This window comes from Lagenorhynchus albirostris, chromosome 6, assembly GCF_949774975.1.
Source record: "Lagenorhynchus albirostris chromosome 6, mLagAlb1.1, whole genome shotgun sequence".
In the NCBI taxonomy this organism is placed as follows: Eukaryota; Metazoa; Chordata; class Mammalia; order Artiodactyla; family Delphinidae; genus Lagenorhynchus; species Lagenorhynchus albirostris.
This window is the reverse complement of record NC_083100.1, coordinates 15214217-15227509: the sequence shown is the minus strand read 5'-3', so window position 1 is coordinate 15227509 and position 13293 is coordinate 15214217. Positions and strand designations below refer to the sequence as shown.

General features: G+C 36.8%; 1 protein-coding gene across 1 annotated transcript in view; it reads left to right on the top strand.

Annotated features, from left to right (window-relative positions):
* Nucleotides 1–13293, top strand: part of ACSL3 (acyl-CoA synthetase long chain family member 3) — an 82420-nt gene that overhangs the window by 24426 nt on the left and 44701 nt on the right. The window lies entirely within an intron of this gene.

The window sequence follows — 13293 nt, the reverse complement described above, 5'->3', positions numbered from 1 at the left end:
TATGTTCATCAGTGATATTGGTCTGTAGTTTTCTTTTTTTGTGACATTTGTCTGATTTTGGTATCAGGGTGATGGTGGCCTCGTAGAATGAGTTTGGGAGTGTTCCTCCCTCTGCTATAGTTTGGAAGAGTTTGAGAAGGATAGCTGTTAGCTCTTCTCTAAATGTTTGATTGAATTCGCCTATGAAGTCATCTGGTCCTGGGCTTTTGTTTGTTGGAAGATTTTTAATCACAGTCTCAGTTTCAATGTTTGTGATTGGTCTTTTCATATTTTCTGTTTCTTCCTGGTTCAGTCTGGGAAGGTTGTGCTTTTCTAAGAATTTGTCCATTTCTGCCAGGTTGTCCATTTTATTGGCATAGAGTTACTTGTAGTAATCTCTCATGATCCTTTGTATTTCTGCAGTGTCAGTTGTTACTTCTCCTTTTTTATTTCTAATTTTATTGATTTGGGTCTTCTCCCTTTTTTTCTTGATGAGTCTGGCTAACGGTTTATCAATTTTGTTCATCTTCTCAAGAGAACCAGCTTTTAGTTTTATTGATCTTTGCTATCGTTATCTTCGTTTCTTTTTCATTTATTTCTGATCTGATCTTTATGATTTCTTTCCTTGTGCTAACTTTGGGGTTTTTTTTTGTTCTTTCTCTAATTGCTTTAGCTCTAAGATTAGGTTGTTTATTTGAGATGTTTCTTGTTTCTTGAGGTGGGATTGTATTGCTATAAATTTCCTTCTTAGAACTGCTTTTGCTGCGTCCCATAGGTTTTGGTTCGTCGTGTTTTCATTGTCATTTGTTTATAGGTATTTTTTGATTTTCTCTTTGATTTCTTCAGTGATCTCTTGGTTATTTAGTGTATTGTTTAGCCTTCATGTGTGTGTGTGTTTTTTTTTTTTTAACAGATTTTTTTCCTGTAATTGATGTCTAGTCTCATAGCGTTGTGGTTGGAAAAGATACTGGATAAGATTTCAGTTTTCTTAAATTTACCAGTGCTTGATTTGTGACCCAAGATATGATCTGTCCTGGAGAATGTTCCATGAGCACTTGAGAAGAAATTGTATTCTTTTGTTTTTAGATGGAATGTCTTATAAATATCAATTAAGTCCATCGTGTTTAATGTATCATTTAAAGCTTGTGTTTCCTTATTTATTTTCATTTTGGATGATCTGTCCATTGGTGAAAGTGGGGTGTTAAAGTCCCCTACTATGAATGTGTTACTGCCGATTTCCCCTTTATGGCTGTTAGTATTTGCCTTATGTATTGAGGTGCTCCTATGTTGGGTGCATAAATATTTACAATTGTTATATCTTCTTGGATTGATCCCTTGATCATTATGTAGTGTCCTTCTTTGTCTCTTGTAATAGTGTTTGTTTTAATGTCTATTTTGTCTGATATGAGAATTGCTACTCCAGCTTTCTTTTGATGTCCATTTGCATGGAATATCTTTTTCCATCCCCTCACTTTCAGTCTGTACGTGTCCCTAGGTCTGCTGTGGGTCTCTTGTAGACAGCATATACATGGTCTTGTTTTTGTATCCATTTAGTCAGTCTATGTCTTTTGGTTGGAGCATTTAATCCATTTACATTTAAGGTAATTATTGATATGTGTGTTCCTCTTACCATTTTCTTAATTGTTTGGGTTTGTTATTGTAGGTCTTTTCCTTCTCTTGTGTTTCCTGCCTAGAGAAGTTCCTTTAGCATTTGTTGTAAAGCTGGTTTGGTGGTGCTGAATTCTCTTAGCTTTTGCTTGTCTGTAAAGGTTTTAATTTCTCTGTCGAATCTGAATGAGATTCTTGCGTGGTAGAGTGATCTTAGTTGTAGGTTTTTCTCTTTCGTCAGTTTACATATGTCCTGCCATTCCCTTCTGGCTTACAGATTTTCTGCTGAAAGATCAGCTGTTAACCTTATGGGGATTCCCTTGTATGTTATTTGTTGCTTTTCTCTTGCTGCTTTTAATATTTTTTCTTGCTATTTAATTTTTGATAGTTTGATTAATATGGTCTTGGCATGTTTCTCCTTGGATTTATCCTATATGGGACTCTCTGTGCTTCTTGGACTTGATTATTTCCTTTCCCATATTAGGGAAGATTTCAATTGTAACCTCTTCATATATTTTCTCAGTCTCTTTTTTTTATCTCTTCTTCTGGGACTCTTGTAATTCGAATGTTGGTGCGTTTAATGTTGTCCCAGAGGTCTCTGAGACTGTCCTTAATTCTTTTCATTCTGTTTTCTCTATTATGCTCTGCAGTAGTTATTTCCAGTATTTTATCTTCCAGGTCACTTACCCATTCTTCTGCCTTAGTTATTCTGCTATTGATTCCTTCTAGAGAATTTTTAATTTCATTTTTTTGTGTTGTTCATCATTGTTTGTTTGCTCTTTAGTTCTTCTGGGTCCTTGTTAAATGTTTCTTATATTTTGTCCATTGTGTTTCCAAGATTTTGGATCATTGTTACTCTCATTACTCTGAATTCTTTTTCAGGTAGACTGCCTATTTTCTCTTCATTTGTTTGGTCTGGTGGGTTTTTACCTTGCTCCTTCATCTGCTTTGTATTTCTCTGTTTCTCATTTTGCTTAACTTTCCTCGCTTGGGGGCTCCTTTTTGCAGGCTGCAAGTTGGTAGTTCCCGTTGTTTTTGGTGTCTGTCCCCAGTGGGTAAGGTTGGTTCAGTGGGTTGTGTAGGCTTCCTGGTGGAGGAGACTGGTGCCTTTGTTCTGGTGGATGAGGCTGGATCTTGTCTTTCTGGTAGGCAGGACCATGTCTGGTGGTGTGTTTTGCGGTGTCTGTGAACTTACTGTGATTTTAGGTAGCCTCTGTGCTAATGGATGGGGCTGTGTTCCTGTCTTGCTAGTTGTTTGGCATGGAGTGTCCAGCAGTGTAGCTTGCTGGTCATTGAGCGGAGCTGGGTCTTAGCATCGAGATGGAGATCTCTGGCAGAGCTTTCGCTATTTGATGTTATGTGGAGCTCGGAGGTCTCTGGTGGACCAGTGTCCTGAACTCGGCTCTCCCACCTCAGAGGCTCAGGCTTGGCACTCAGCTGGGGCACCAAGACTCTGTCAGCCACCTGGATGAACTGTGCCCTGAAGAGCAAGCATATCTTCTACCACCTGGTTATCAGGTTTAGAAAGTGAAATGAATGCCATTGCATTGTAGGCGTTCAAAAACTCGCCTTCCGTGGATCCTCAAGTGCCGGAAGACCTGGCTTCACATGGGCTATAGACGTCGTATGCCCGCGCCTGCGCCCACTGCATCCGCACATGTCCACCAGTGGAGTTTTTGTTAACCTGTAGCAAGATCTTCCTGTTAATTAGTTGTCATGGGGTAAAATATAGCATAGTTTTATTCTTTACTTACTGTGACTTGTGAAGTGAATTAGAGTTTGTGAAATTTTGGGGCAAGAATTTAAGGATCATGTGTCCAGGAAGTTTTTAGCATTCTGAGAAGTGAGGGTAAAGTTGGTTAGAACCGTTATAAGGAAGAGTCTATGTTGTTTAAGTGCTTTGCAAATATAAGAGCAATAAGCGTTTTATCTCTTAGAATCATGATTGTTGACATTTATCTTCTATTTCAGAAGATCATTTCAGAATCTTTGCCCACAACTGCTGAGTTTACTGATTTTATATTTTCTACTGATTTTAAGAAATTACATGAAGAATGTTTATTACTAAAAACTGTAAACAGTATAAGAGTGTGTAAGTAAAAGGAATCTTCCCTGTCCCCTGTTTCTTTTGCTAGAGGTTACCCCTTACCAATTTGGAGTGTGTCCTTCTAGACTTTTTACGTGCATATCCAAGGTTACCATCTTTTAATGAAGCAGGTATGATGGAGAAAGGCGAATACCTTGCCCATTGGTGTGCCTTTGTTTTACTTTAGACATTTCTTTGCCTACATCTTCTTGAGCGATATACTTGGCTAAATGAAGAATGCTTTGAAGTGACTAAATATATTGGAACACTGTTATTTTCTCTACAAATTTCTTTTAGCGAACATAAAAGGGAAATTGTTTGGAAACCCCAAACTTCAAATTTCTAGCTAAGAACAGATCAACATAGTTTAGATTTACATTGAAATTAAAATCGCAAGGTTAATTTACTGTGTACTGAACAACAGGTATTAAAGAGTAAAGCATTTATATAAATGACTGCAATTAGTGTTGCCTTTATTGAGGGTCAGCTAGATTGGGGTAGAGAAAGAAGTGGTTTTGGAAGTTTAGTCCATCTGTTTAGGGTGGGGGAGGGAAACAGTGCATGGAGAAAAAAGTGCTGTGGCAGAGTGACAAAGGTAACTTTGTCTCTCATAATTTTGCCTAGACTTGATCAGGTATCCAAAAAGAGGAAAAGAAATTCATCATTTTATGTAGGCTAACTGTATTATGAAGTAAATAGAATTTCATGGACTATTTGAGAAATCCAGTGTCTTGAATTATAAAACTTAGAACTCCACCTCTTCACATTTGGGAACTACTCATATTCAGAAGTTTTGTGACTTAAGATATGATGTAAAAATTGACCTGATTCACTTGTGTGCATATCCTTTGTGTAGTTGTTAGATTGAAGCATTTAAAACTCCTTAAGAAGTTTGGAGAAGCAGATTTTGATTTGGGTTTTATTTTAATGCTACTTATTAGTAGTCCCCCCAAAAAATGACATGTAGAATTTAAAAGAGAATATTAACAAGTAGAATTGTATGTGAATAAATTTAGATTCATTATCATTGCTATTCAGTAGTGTTTTAAATCTATGTTACAGATTCACAGCAAGTTGATTACTCTTTTTCTTGATGTTCAGTTATACTGATTAAAAAAAGGGAAATTCTATCCATGATTCTAGTGATTCATACTTAAATATTTTATAGAGTAGACAAGTTTTGATGGCCTTCAGGATTTCATCACTTACTTGATCCAGTAGTCCATATTCAGCTGGTAGCAGAAAGTGTTACTTTGTGCGTTTAGTCGTGCAGTAGAGAGAAATTATTCAGAGTATTTTCATTTGTATTTCAGTGAAAATGATGCATATTATAAGTTTGCAAGGAGATGGGGACAGCAGCGGTTTTGCCACTCCCTTGGTGTAACACGAAAAGGTTTCTTAGAGTCAGGCCAAATACTGTTCATAGGTATTGAAGGTGGATTCCTTTTTTTAACACCTTCTATTTTTAAAACACAATCTAGTTTTTGAACATTGATGGAAAAACTGCAGAGGCCAGAAAACTGAGCACATCGGAGAGTGGTGGAGAGGAGTGGGAAGACAACGCTTTATCTTAGTAGCTTTGATTTTGAAACCTGTTTAGATAAAACTTTATTAATGGTAAAATAATTGAGGATTTATGCAAAGAAGAAAATATTTTATGTAAATTAAACAGGGAAAAAATCATGAATAAAATACAAGTAAAAGACTATTGACTAAAGGAAGTAGTTGAATGTTTAAACCTTATTCTTAGCTATCATTCAGATAGTATAAATAATGAAGTTGATGTAATGTTGTGATACAGGTCATTCATCCAGTTCTGTGTATTTCCACAGTGTACTTATAATGTCTAATTATATATGTTATTTGCTTTTTCTTAAGTTTGATTTTAACTGATATGCCAAAATTTAGATAAGAAGGGCTTTTGGGGTAAGGAGGTGAAACAGGAAATATCTAAAGAATCTTACTGAACAATTTATAAATCCTTGGAATTGAAAGAACAGGTATAGAGTCAGACTGGATAGTTTTCAGTAGAATTTAGATTGCAAAATTATTCTAGCATTTTATTATTTTTTTCTTTTTTACTAGAAGCATTTTAAAATTATCTTAGATTAAATTATCCTGACAATCTTAATTTAGACACTTGAATCTCTTCATATTCCTAAAGGCTAAACTTACCTGAAGCGCTTTCTTTTCTCAGACGTGCATACTTTGCTCATTATAAGCACATTTAGTTTGCTGACATATTTCATATGTTTGGAACTATTAAGCCTTTGAATTTTCTTTAATTTTATTTTAAATTTTACTCTAGGGAAGAAAATAGGTAAGTTCAAAAGGGAAATTGTTAATACAGCTAAATCAACCTTCACTTAAAAATTAGGCCATCTGGGGAATTCCTTGGTGGTCCAGTGGTTAGGACTCTCTGCTTTCACTGCGGAGGGCCCAGGGTCGATCCCTGGTCGGGGAACTAAGATCCCACAAGCCGCACGTTGTGGGGCCCCCGCAAAAAAAACATTAGGCCATCTGTTTACTATCCTAGGTATGGGTTCGTGTAATACTATATATAGCACTTAGCTGGATTGAGTTGGAATTATAAAGACCCTCAAGTACCAACCAGCCAAGCTGATGTCATTATATAATTTAATAGTTCATGTTCTCCTGAAATGTTTATATAATTGGCCCTCATTAGCCATTTTGTGTGAGATCACTGGAATAAATAAGGAATAGTCCTAAAGGGGAAATAGTCCTATTTAATATATGTTTTAATATAGTCAAGGAATTCAGTTCTTGGCTGGTTAGTACTTACTGGTTAAGTATTGTTAATAATGTCAAAACAATGCTAGTAAGTAGGTGTCCTAAGTTTGGTTTCTCTGCCCTGCCATTTGGGTAATGTAATAGTGACTAACATGCCATTCTCCCCATTCCCCTTCAATGAATCAACCTTGAACAAAATTCTCAATGAATCAACCTTGAACAAAATTCTAATGTAGAAAGCTGTACTTTTGTATAGAGAATTTCATTATCACTTCTTTTGGATATAATAAGAGGAGGGTATATGTCTTGGGAAGGTAAGTAGAAAGCAGAGTAAGGGTAGGCTTTCCCATAGACGAGGAAGTTGAGGCAAAATGATTCAGAACCCTGAACCTGGGGCTTGTGTATGTGTGTTTGTCTGGGCGGGAACTGTTTGGTGAACAACCACACGATAATGAGATAGATGAATGGACTCTAGAGCCACCTCTTAGTACTTCCCTTTGTGTTGCTGGGTCCAGGTATGAGGTGGTTAAGGGTGGACCTAAACCCCTGAGAGTTAGGGAAACTTGTTGAGGATCATATTCTTTAGGTGTATGGGGGCTGTGTAAGTTGAACTGGTTAAACAGAGTTGGTCCTGAGTTGTGTTCCACGTGTATTCTCTACCTTTGGGACTGGAGTGGGATCCAGGGAGTGGGATTCAATAGTTCTGTGTTGTAAAATCCAAGGACTTAAAATTTTTGCATGGAGTACTAGACGTGAGGAAAAAATATTAGTATATGTATTTTCTTAAACATAAATTTGTAATCATCTAACTAAAGCTCATGGAGAGAAATTCCCAAAACTGACTGGCTAGCTAAGGAGGCTCAATGGACTAGTACCAATTCCAAATACAAGATGTGTTAAGCGTCATTATTTTTGCTTACTATTTTATAAGGGACTTCATGGATGTATATATGGTTTCAGCTTCTTCTTACCTTTGAATCTTTATTTAATCAATAATAATAGCAGCTGAGACTTGAGTGCTTATTATGAGACAGTTGTTATATTCTTTACATGTATTAACTGTTTATGTGATACAGATATTATTCTCCACATTTTACAGATGAGGGAACTAAAGCTTAGAAAGGTAATTTACCTAAGGTGACATTTCGTAAGTAGTAGAGCAAAGTGTCAAACCCAGTGTGTTGGGACTTTCCTGGTGGCTCCGTGGTTAAGAATCCGCCTGCCAATGCAGGGGACGCGGGTTCGAGCCCTGGTCCGGGAAGATCCCACACTCCGCGAAGCAGCTAAGCCCGTGCACCACAACTACTGAGCCTGAACTCTAGAGCCCACGAGCCACAACTACTGAGCCCGTGTGCCACGACTACTGAAGCTTGTGTGCCTAGAGCCCGTGCTCCGCAACAAAGAGAAGCCACCGCAATGAGAAGCCCGCACACCGCGACAAAGAGTAGCCCCTGCTCGCCACAGCTAGAGGAAGCCCACGTGCAGCAACGAAGAACGCAGCCAAAAAAAACAAAAAACAAAAACCCAGTCTTTTACTGAGAGCTTAGGCTGTGGAGCCAGAGTACAGCTGAATTGACTTCAGTACCTTCAGAATCAGGGGGGTATAAGAAATTATCAAGATAAAAATATTGATATTGGTATCCATAGTTTCGTATAAACAAATTAAAAGTGCTACTAAAACATACATTGTATTTTGTAATTTATGAAGAATGCTTTCACTTCTCTTGTTTTTTCCCCAAAGGAGTTTTGTGAGGTATTTGTTATCACCCCAGTTGTACAGTGAACCTGAAGCTTGGGGGTGTAAATTGACTTGTCCCATGTTATACAGCGACTTGTCCCATGTTATACAGCGAGACTTGTCCCATGTTATACAGCGAGAACGTGGGGGGCCAGCATCAAACCCACAGCGTAGCCTTAGTTCTGAAAGGAGCAGGTCTGTTGGAACAGTTTCTGTGTGCAATCAAACCAGTGTTGCAAGGAATAGAACCTTCAGTAGGTCATGTAAAAAGTATATAAGTGAAACAAGTACCTGTCTGCTTTGAAGCTCCACATGAAAAAGAACTTTGTACCCAAACCAGCTATGCTGATAATTAGCATTTACATGCCTTTGCATTTTTCCAGAGTCCCTTTTATCTACCGCACTTTACATTTTGTACATATGGGGAAATAAGGTACAGAAAAGTTATTTCATTAATAAAACATCAGACTTAACTAGTGGTGGAGCCCAGGCTATAATTGGTTTGCTTACTTGGTGAAATTAATTTTAGGGTGACTAGCTCATTCTGGTTTTCCTGGAACTTCCCTGGTTTTAGTACTGAAAAGTCCTGTGTACCAGGAAACCCTGAAGTCCCCGGCAAACTAGTGTAGTTGGTCATCCCAATTTTCCCACTTTGTGGTGGATTGGGGATGGGAGTAGGGTTGCCATATAAAATACCAGGCACTTAGTTAAAGCTGAATTTCAGATAAATGTTGAATAATGGTTTACTGTATGTCCCAGATATTGCACGGACATATGTACACTGAAATGTGTTGTTTAACTGAAATTCAGCTTTAACTGGGCATCTTGTATTCTTATTTGTTAAATCTGGCAACCCTAAGGAAGAGTGAAAGGACATTCTAATGGGTAAAAAGACCACTTTACTGCTTCTTTTGTGTGGACCTCAGGTTTATACATTTACCTATGTAAGGGAGCATCATCCGGCAGTTTCCTTTTCTGGGGTACTTGACTCGTTCTTTTAGCCAAATAGACATAGATGTGAGAGGTCAGGATGAATGTATGAAACCACATTTTGCCAATGCATTAAAACTGGTGTGTGTGTGTGTGTGTGTGTGTGTGTGTGTGTGTGTGTGTGTGTGTGTGTGTGTGTGTGTGTGTGTGTGTGTGTGTGTGTGTGTGTGTGTGTGTGTGTGTGTGTGTGTGTGTGTGTGTGTGTGTGTCTTGGTTTGAGCAGTTACTTCTCCTTTACATGGTGGGAAACTTAACCCAGATCTGAACCCCTCTCCTCTTTGTTGGATCAGTCTGTCCAACACCAGCACAATCTCACAGATCACCCGTATCATCTTTAGACTATATATATGTTAAAAAGTACTTTTGTTGTTAAGATAGTACGTTCACGTGATTCGAAATGAAAAGGAAGTAAAGGCTTTCCCTACCCCTTTCTTGCAACTCTTCTTTTTCTCACCATGGAGGCAATCTGATTAGAAAATGTTAGAATTTTTTTTTTGAAGTGGACCATTTTTAAAGTCTTTATTGAATTTGTTATAATATTGCTTCTGTTTTTATGGCTGGGAGGCATGTGTGATCCTAGCTCCCCGACCAGGGATTGAACCTGCACCCCCTGCATTGGAAGGCAAAGTCTCAACCACTGGACCACCAGGAAAGTCCCGAAAATGTTAGAATTTTTGAAATGGAGTTTTAGAAGTCTTCTCGTTGAGTGTTTTTTCTTTGTGTGTGTATGTGCATTTGTGTGTGTGTGTTTTTAAGCAGGGAACTCTTTCCCTACCCCTTTTCCCTTCACCCCCAAAAGGAGAGGGATGTACCTTATAAAGGAGACAGAAATGGGTTCCTCAGGGCATTTAAATCTCCAGTGTTTGATGGTTGTCAGTACTTCTAAATCAGTCTGGGAGTCCTTTACATCAATAGAATATAGCCTTGAAATAGGTCTAGTTGAATTCCGTCAACATTAATGGTAAGCAAATTAGGATTTAGTGACTTGGACAAGGACTCATAGTAATTGGTTGCAGAGCTGAGACTGGTGTAGGTGTGTATTTGTGTATTCTTGTGCATGAATTTGTTTAAAATCCTTGTTCTGTAACAAGCAGAAAAAGGTATAAATTTCCTTGCCTAATTTCTTTGTTTCTTGTTTAATTTTATGCCAGGACCCAGCATTTTTTATTTTTTGAAAGAACGTTTGGCTTGGATTTTATTTAGAAAAGGAAAATGGAATAAAAGTTTTCAGACATTTATCTGTATTTTCAGATTACTTTCTGTTATAGGTTATTATAAGATATTGAATGTAGTTCTTTGTGCTATACAGTAAATCCTTGTTGGTTATCTATTTTATATATAGTACTTTGTAGCTTTTAATCCCATACTCCTAATTTTTTCTCCCCCCACTTCCCCTTTGGTAACCATAAGTTTGTTTTCTACACCTGTGAATCTGTTTCTGTTTTGTATAGATCCATTTGTATTATTATTATTATTTTTACCCTTTGAGAAGGCTGAACATTTTTTTTTTTGAAGTATAGTTGGTTTTCAATGTTGTGTTAGTTTCAGGTGTACAGCACAGTGATTCAGTTTTTATATATATAAAGAATATATATATAAGAATTCATTTATGTATGTATAAAGAATATACCTACTCAGTTATACATGTAAAGAATATATATATACTTTTCCAGATTCTTTTCCTTTATAGGTTATTACAAAATATTGAGTATAGTTTCCTGTACTATACAGTAGGTCCTTGTTATCTATTTTATATATGGTAATGTGTGTATGTTAATCCCAAATGCCTAATTTATCCCTTCTCCCCTTTCCCCTTTGGTAACCATAAATTTGTTTTCTGTGTCTGCAGGTCTATTTCTGTTTCGTAAGTAAGCTCGTTTGTGTTTTTTTTTTTTAAGATTCCACATATAAGTGATACCTATGATATTTGTCTTTCTCTGTTTGACTTACTCCACTTAGTAAGATATTCTCTAGATCCATCCATGTTTCTGCAAATGGCAATATTTCATTCTTTTTTATGGCTGAGTAGTATTCTATTGTGTATGTATGTGTATATATATATATATATATATATATATATGACATATTCTTTACCCATTCTTCTGTCAGTGGACATTTAGGTTGCTTCTGTGTTTTGGCTATTGTAAATGGTGCTGCTGTGAACATTGGGGTGCATGTATCTTTTTGAATTAGAGTTTTCATCTTTTCCGGATATATGCCCAGGAGTGGAATTGCTGGATCATATTGCAGCTCTATTTTTAGTTTTTTAAGGAACCTCCATACTGTTTTCCATAATGGCTGCAACAAATTATTGATATATTCCCACTGACAGTGTAGGAATATTTCACACCCTCTCCAGCATTTGTTATTTGTGGACTCTTTGATGGTAGCCATTCTGACAGGTGTGAGGTGATACCTCATTGTAGTTTTGATTTGCATTTCTCTACTAATTGGTGGTGTTGAGCATCTTTTCATGTGCCTGTTGGCCAGCTGTATGTCTTCTTTGGAGAAATGTCTTCTGCCCATTTTTTGATTGGGTTGTTTGGGGTTTTTTTGGTATTGCGCCTTATGAGCTGTTTGTATAGCTGTTTGTATATTATGGATATTAACACCTTGTCAGTCTCATCGTTGCAAATATCTTCTCCCATTCTGTAGGTTATCTTTTTATTTATGGTTTCCTTTGCTGTGTGAAAGTATTTAACTAGATTCCATTTGTTTATTTTTGCTTTTATTTCATTTGCCTTGGGAGACTGGTTAATTTATTCCTAGGGTTTTTTTTTTTGACACAATTTTAAATAAGAAATTTTTTTTAACTGCTTTTCAGTTTTTAATTTATATTTATGGCAAAGACTTGAATTTTCCTCCCTCCTTTCTTCCTCCCTTTCTCCCCTTTTCTCTTTCTTTCCTTCCCTTTCTTCCTCCCTCCCTTCCAATATATGTCTTTAGGGTCAAAATCTTATTTTCTGAGGTTAGAATAAGTATAAGCCTCATAGTTTTCTTGAAGAGACCAAACTATTATTTCCTCATCACATTTCCTAGTTGCGAATTGAAAGTTCATTTAATCCAGATGGTAATATGACTCATCCCTCTAAAAATGTCTTTAATAGACTTTCTGGCCCAGAATTTCTTGAGCTTTTTAATTTGTTGTATTAAGGAAGTAGTTAACATGGATCAGTGGGCTCAATTTTCAGCTGTACAGTCTAATTTCATTCATAGAATAGTAATAGCTGTGAGGTCAGAGTTCAAATTTTTAAATTTGTGAAAGATTGTATTAATATTTGAAGTTTTAAAAAGCAAAAATCTTTTTCAGTAAAGGAAGAGTGAGAACCAATGCAGTACTGAGGCAACATAGTAAATTAGCTTATATGTTGATATTTGTAAGAATTAAAAAACTTTCCTACAGTTAGGGTCTGGGTGTTTTCTGTTTGTTTTTTTGCAGCAGTGCACACAGTCAATGAATGTTTTAAAACCATTCTCCTGAAGCAGATGTGTATTTTTCATATTAGGATCTTAGCATTGGGAGGCAGAGAAGCAAACATGTTCATCAGAACCAGGGTCCCGCCTCTAAAATTCTTTTCTGATAGCAAATCATAATTGCTGGCTGCATTTTCTATGACGATTCAGTAAAGTCTAGTTTTGGGAAGGAAGTCTTTCTTTTTGCCCTTCTTGACCCCAGTTTCTTATTTCAAAATAAGTAATTTGGATAATTTATCAGGACTCTTGGTTTCTGTAGAATGTATGTGACTGTGACTATTGTAGAAGGGAGAATCTATAAGTAGTGAAGGGCTTTTTATCTTTTTTTCCACCCCTTTTTTTAGAAGAGTTTAGGGTGTGTGGGAAATTAAAAAGTTTCGGTTGGCTTTGGAGTCAAACATTTTGGTTAAAATTTCACCTCATCTGTTAGATGTGTCTTTGGGCACGATCTGTTTGAAAGTGGGTTTTTGTGACAATTAAATGAGATGATATGAAGCTCCCTACATAGTACTTGATTGCTTGGTGCTCAGAATTGCTTCCCATTTATTGCAAGCCTGGTGAAAAATTCTAGTTATGCTTTACGCCAGCAAATGCAGATTTCTTGGTATTCATCACTGTGCAATCCACTTATACCTCATTAGAAAATGCTAAGCTGTATTTTTTTCCA